The sequence below is a fragment of the Cupressus sempervirens genome, chromosome 4 (genome assembly GCF_028749045.1).
Source record: "Cupressus sempervirens isolate cs-2001-9-10 chromosome 4, ASM2874904v1, whole genome shotgun sequence".
Classification (NCBI taxonomy): domain Eukaryota; kingdom Viridiplantae; phylum Streptophyta; class Pinopsida; order Cupressales; family Cupressaceae; genus Cupressus; species Cupressus sempervirens.
This window is the reverse complement of record NC_143121.1, coordinates 567165137-567171979: the sequence shown is the minus strand read 5'-3', so window position 1 is coordinate 567171979 and position 6843 is coordinate 567165137. Positions and strand designations below refer to the sequence as shown.

Sequence of the window (6843 nt, the reverse complement as noted above, 5' to 3'; positions counted from 1 at the left end):
GGAGAAAAAGGATGAGGTATTTTTGTTGTTTTGTTGACTTTAGAAAGGCTCTCTACACTTTCCCTAAGGACAAGCTTTAGCTCAAAATGGAAGAATTAAGGATCCCTATACAAAACTTCAGTTGACATTTCAAAATCAAAACTTGAGTCCGCATTTTTAATTCAAAACTTTAGCTAACATTTCAAAATCAGAACTTGAGTTAGCATTTTAAATTCAAAAATTTAGCTAACATTTCAAAATCAAAACTTTAATTGACATTTTAAAATGTTTCATGAGCGATATTGGGGTCAAACAAGGTTGCCCACTATCACCTACTATGTTTGTTTGGCTTATAAAATGTTTCATGAGCAATATTGGGGTCAAACAAGGTTGCCCACTATCACCTACTATGTTTGTTTGGCTTATACATTGACAAACTTGAAGAGTGGTTTAAACATGCAAAATACTGAGGGTATAAAGTTGAGAGAATATTTAATAAGGTTTCTGCTTTATGTGGACAACTACTCTCTTTTTCCCTTGAGCACTTTTGCAAAATATTGTTACTATAGGTCAATGTCAAAAAGACTAAAGTCTTGATTTTCTCTAATTGTAAAAAGTAGTATCAACATAAGTTTTATTTTGAAAAAATACCCTTATATTGTAGGATTGACTTCAACAAAAAACTAAGATGAAATGGTTGCAGAAAGAAAAGAACGTTAGAAAGATGGAAGACATTTTATGCTCTCCAAAACAAGTGTTGAGAGGCAAGCGTTTAGGATTGGTCTACTGATTATTTTTATGGGTGTGAGTCACTGACCATCAACACTTAAGCCTCACAATGGAAGAAAATCAAGGGAATCCAAAAGCATATGATCACAAAAAAGTTTAGAATCAAAAGCACTATCCCATTTGATATAATGCTAAGTGAAATGGGAGCTACCCCTATCAAAGCACTTGCTATGGTGCATCTAAAAAGTTTTCTAAAAAGAATCCAGAAAAGTACATGGATGCAACACAACATAAAGTTGATGAGTAAATAGAATATTCATTTCAATGTGTCCCACAAACAATAAATATCATTTTTATGGATAAATTTTACAAGAAAATTGGGGGAATGGGTTTGGAAGTATATACATTATATCAATGAATTCAATCTCAAATGTGACTAACTTCAAAATGTATGGAAGAATGCAAAAGAGGCTTGGGAAGAGAGAGTTTGCCTGTGTTGAACAACACTTTATTTTAAAATGTGTTGCATACAAGGACAAGAGGACCAAGTTACTCGATATAGTGCATTGAAAAGTTAAAAGTGCTCATCATAAACTTTCACATTTAACCTCAAACTTTATAAAATTTCTTTCTTAATTCATCCCTTGCCATTGTAATGACACCTCATGGAAACATGGAAACATAATAAGATGACCAAGTTAATGGCTATAGTGCATTAAAAAGTTGGAAGTGCTCATCATAAACTTGCACAAGGAGTTACTGAAATTGGCTATGTTCCTCATAAACTTCATAAAATTTCTTCCTAATTTATCCCTTACCATTGTAACTTGCCATTGTAAAAACTTGTGAAAACATGAAAACATAATAAGAACCAGCTTGTGCCTTCCCATTAAGCCCACAAAAATTTTATAACCTCATCTTTCTTTTTGAGATGTTTTTTTGTTAGATTCTACTTGTTTAAGGATATTTGTAATTATCTAGTCAGTTTGCTGATCGAATTGCATTGTAAATCATGTGTGAAACCCTGTACAAAACCAATTATTATACATTACATAACAGAACAAGAAGAAAGAAAACTTTATTCTGAATACACGTGTGAATAGTAATTGCAATCAAAGAATTTGAGGTTGGGAAGCAACCTTTTAATGAAATAATGACGGATTAGATTTCTGCTCCCAATTACAAATCATTACTTTTCCCCCACGATTAAAGAATCAACAATGTAATATACAGTCACAGACGATGAAATGGTGCATCTTGAATTGAACCCACTTCATCATCTGCTAAGTGATGAATTCATCGTAGCCGCTCATCTGAAGGATGCTTGCATCTTGAATTGAACCCACTTCGTCATCTGCTAAGTGATGAATTCATCGTAGCCGCTCATCTGAAGGATGCTTGGATCTCTTCCAAAGTTTGTCCTTTGGTTTTTGGAACACACAATACCACAAAGCCCAGTGTGAAGGTGCACACAACAGAATATAGCGTGAATGTCCCTGCAACAATAAGACGGTAATAATGGAACTTCAGAAAACTGTTCATAATGAGCAATTATTTACTCATTTTTTAACAATATGTTTTCTAGCCTACTCTAGACTAAATATGGTTTGCAAGATCTATCAAATGGATATAGGTGTCTCATCCACATTCCTGTTGCAATCTATTTTCAGATCTACGAATGGGGCATACATTCCCTACCCCTACTGGATTTGAACATGCTACCTCTCTTTCAAGGATATGTTTTTAGTTGTTTAAAGATTGAAACTTTTCCCACACAAATAAGCCAGACAAGGCTAATAGACATTTTAGAACTCAGCCTAGTTCCAATCTTCCAACATTCAGTATCAGGGGACATGGCATGCCCTGAAGGCTTAATGGACCAATATAGGAATCTAGGAGAGACCACAAATATTGTCGTCTGGTCTAATTGCTTTACTAAAAGTGTATACCATATAGAGAAGTGGTGCACATTCCATCATGTTTGTTATAGCAGAACTCTTCCATTTGGCAATGATTTAGTGGGCAATTTTGGTATGCTTAAGTGATGCACAGCTTAAGGCTAAAAACTCACCAGCATAGCTCCATTGCATTAGTAAATTGATAGTCATTGTCACCACCCATGATGTCATCCAGATTGCTAGGGTTGCTACACTGCCAGCAAGACCCTTGACATTGAGTGGAAGTATCTACAGTAGCACAGGAAGAGTTAGATAATAGAGAAATAGATTATTAGTAGCATCACTTTAAGTGATTAAAGGACTAGGAGATTATTCCCGGTGTTTCTGTAAAGGGTGCAATAATGTGACCTAGTCAATGTTACAAGTGTGTTACCTTAGACATGATAATCCATGGGATGGCACCCATACCAAATGAGAAGGAAACGATGAAAATCTGTAATCAAATCAGCAAACAACAAATGATATATATCAATATGACAAAAGAACAGTGTGACAGAGAATTTCTAGTTAATGCATAGAAGTTTTGGTATGTGTTAAAAATCCTAAGAGCTATGTTACTTGAGCGTTCTATTATTTCCGATTTCTATATTCATATTTGAGTTTTCATTCCCAAATTACCAAAAAACTTGTTAAAGCTAATACACTGAAGAACGTTTCATATTGAGAAGCTCCTTCCATATGGCTCTGCAATAAGAGCAAACTAGAAATTAGCTTTGGACAGCCAAGAAATTCCATACCATCAGGCACCAGATAACACCACCAAATAAGTGTTCAGTAGAAAGTCAAGGCATGTTTTTCATAGAGCTTCAAATCAACCATTAGGCTTTTTAGAGGTGCTACATTCAAGTAAGATAAGAGACCAAGAAGGAAACGACATATGGCTTTTAGTGACACTGCCTTCAAGTAAAATGAGAGGCCAACAAGAAAATGACATACAACCATCCCTCCTGATGAGACCTATTGACAAAACAATAAAACATCTTAGTTCTCTCCACCATTGAATCTATGCTCCCAAATGACACAATACAAAATCGTGATAACTGCAAGGTTTTTCTCACCATAAGGAGAAGACGTCAACCAACTTTTTCCATTAGGCATACAGTAAGCCCAGTCGTGAGCACCTGTAACATTATCCTTTATTCATAAGCAACATGAGACTAAATCATGACAGACAAATTCATGCAGGACTTCAAGAAAATTATTAAACCTGAATGGCACCAAGTCCAAGTGATGCAGCACTAGCAGATGAAATCCCTGCAAATTTGTGGATAGCACAAATCGTAGCTCAGTGCTTTGTTTATGAAACAAGATTAACATAGACACTATGAACTAAAAATCACTTCCAACAACCTTTTATCTCGTTGACTTTAAATTTCTAAGATAATTCTCTGCTGCCAAAGGCTATTGCAAAGCATGCTACAGATTCCATAGTTTATAATATGATAAAATTGAACATGAATAAAGACATGATATAGAACCTCAACTTTAGATACCTATAGGCTAGAACTCACCAGCAGATTTGAAAATGGAAGTGATGTAAAACATAATACCATTAACTCCACGTAATTGCTGCAAATGTAGCAGCCCAATACCAATCTGTAGTCTCCCATTTCAAGACAATATCAACATACAAAATTGTGAGTTGTGTCCATTTTGGAAGGATGAAGTAGTTGTTGACTGATAAACCTACTTGTGTAAATTGGCCAAATGGGGAAATATTAAGATGTAACTCACAGTGAGAGGAAGGGCATATCTCCATTCAAAGATCTCACAAAATTTGATTCTACTTTGCTGACTATTCATCTCCATGATGCTCTAGACTCAAAATATTTCCATTAGTTAGACAAGCTTCCACCATTACAGAGGCGATGTTAACTAATAGACAATTAAATCCCATTCACGATAGGAAAAGCTTAAAAAACAAGAAAAATCTATACAAAAGCAGATGACTCCTCAAACTAGTAGAATATTGAAAACACAGTAAGAAGTTTGATGATGCAATTAATGGAACAGGCAAAAAATGCAGTTCATCTTGGAGAAATTGTAGCACGTTGATTTCAACTACTTCAAGGGAGACATCAATATTAGATCCTCGGAGTGCTTGTAGTGAAGCTTCAAAACTATCATTACCAACTTTTGCTTGCACTCAAGTAATCATAAATTTACCAAATAAGTTTCTTTATATGGTATATGTCATTTTAAAATTATTAGCGATAATTGAATAATATCATTTCAAAATGTATCTGTATGTGAAATATGCTCACCAGCCATCTTGGGGATTCTGGTATGAAGAAGAGGCCGAATACCAAAAGGGCACAAGGGATCATACCTGTCCAGCTAAAGTTGTCAACCTATCATTTCTTTCATAAAAGTTAAAAATCTAATTTATTTTTTTAAATTCACCCAACAAAAGCATAATAAAAGGTACCTACAACTGCAGGAGGATGCCATGAAAGGAACAGTCCAAATAGATATGCCAGCATAATACCAAATGTCACAGAAAGCTGTTGAAAAATCAATTAAGTATAAGATTCAAAAATGTATCAAATTACACTTTATATTAGGACTATTATCATGATTAATATACAAAAGAATTTTGAGTTTACAAAACAGACCTGATTTACTGCCCCAAGACCTCCTCGCAAATGCTTTGGTGCAATCTCAGATATGTATACCGGTACCTAAAAGAACCATGATATGGTTAGATTCATAGTTGTCCATGTGCCTGTATGCTCTTTAATTTATTAAGTTTAATAATTTATGGCTTAAAAATGACAACAATAGGCTTGTTCTAGATTGTGAAAAAAAATTGACTTACAGTGAATGAGATGACTCCCACTCCAAAGCCTATGAGCACTCTTCCCAAGTACAAAAATGAAGAATCATGTAACCATAGGGTGATGACATCAAAAGGAGGAATTTCCTTATGCTCCAAAGGAAAATCACTATCAAACTTCTTATTCCTTTAGCTATCATTTTATCAAAGGAAAATTAGCTTGCCTTGGCAAAAGAAATAGCAAGCCACCCAAGAATGTTGGGAATGGAAGCTACTAGTAATGCCTACATGCAAACAAAGAAGAGGTTATGCAAATCTAAACGTGTGTGAATTGCACTCATCTTTAAAGACTGGGTACAAAAAAGAATTTATATGACCATCGTTGCTACCAGCAATACAAGACAAAATCTTGCAGTGTATCCCTTTAGCGATAGCATACTAGGTCTAACATATAAATTTATTTTAGTAAAGAAAGAAAAAAATTGAAGGCACTTACCCCTTTCCGTCCAATATAATCAGCAACTTGTCCACTAATTATTGCACCCACCATGGATCCAACATTAGTTAAAGATCCAAATAAGGAGAACTGACAAAAGCAACAAGACTCTATATTAGGATCTACCACATAAACTATATTATATCTTGTTGCAAAAATGCATTCATCAAATAACCTTACCTGGGAAATAGTTAACCCAAGATCATTGATGATCCCACTTTGTGTGGGTGAAGAGTATCCAATCTGCAAGAATGTTGCTGTTAGAAACTTCCTTTATTTATTCAGGTCGACTCTTGTAATGGACACATGGATTAAAAATCAATCTATTCAAATAAGAAACTATAACTTACACAGAAACCAAACTATACAGGCCCCAAGGCAACTATTAATGTACATAATATTGCAGTTATAGCACTTCCACAGAAGATTTCAACATTATCTGCCTTTCTAGCACCTTTACCGCCATGATGGCCAGATTTGGATATGGTTAGACGTGTGCTTCCTTTCTCTAAGAGAGCCTTTTTAATATCTCCATTGCCACCCATGCTTCCCTTTTCCAAATCATCCATGTACCCCCATTGTTTTTACAGGGTAAAATCCCCAGTGACCAAATTTTTTGCAAACTTACAAGCCTGCACAGCCAAAATCTTGCTGGAAAAATATTCAATGCTCCCCTCAGGACCCGTGACAAGGGCTTAAATACCTCTTGCATACCATAAGTTGAGTAATTCTATTAGGCAGTGACAGATTGGTCTTTTGGTGCAATGGCAACTCCACTCTAACAAGTGGTCCAAGTTCAAATCCTCAGAATGTCGGGTAATGCTCAAGTAATGCTGAGGGGATATTGTTGGCAAAATGTTCAACACACCCCTCTATAAGTTGAGTGGTTGTATCGGACCCTAACA

General features: G+C 35.3%; 1 pseudogene; it reads right to left on the bottom strand.

Annotated features, from left to right (window-relative positions):
* Positions 1-2091: 2091 nt before the first annotated feature.
* LOC149562467 (sugar transporter ERD6-like 4) lies at positions 2092-6507 on the bottom strand (annotated as a pseudogene).
* Positions 6508-6843: the final 336 nt, after the last annotated feature.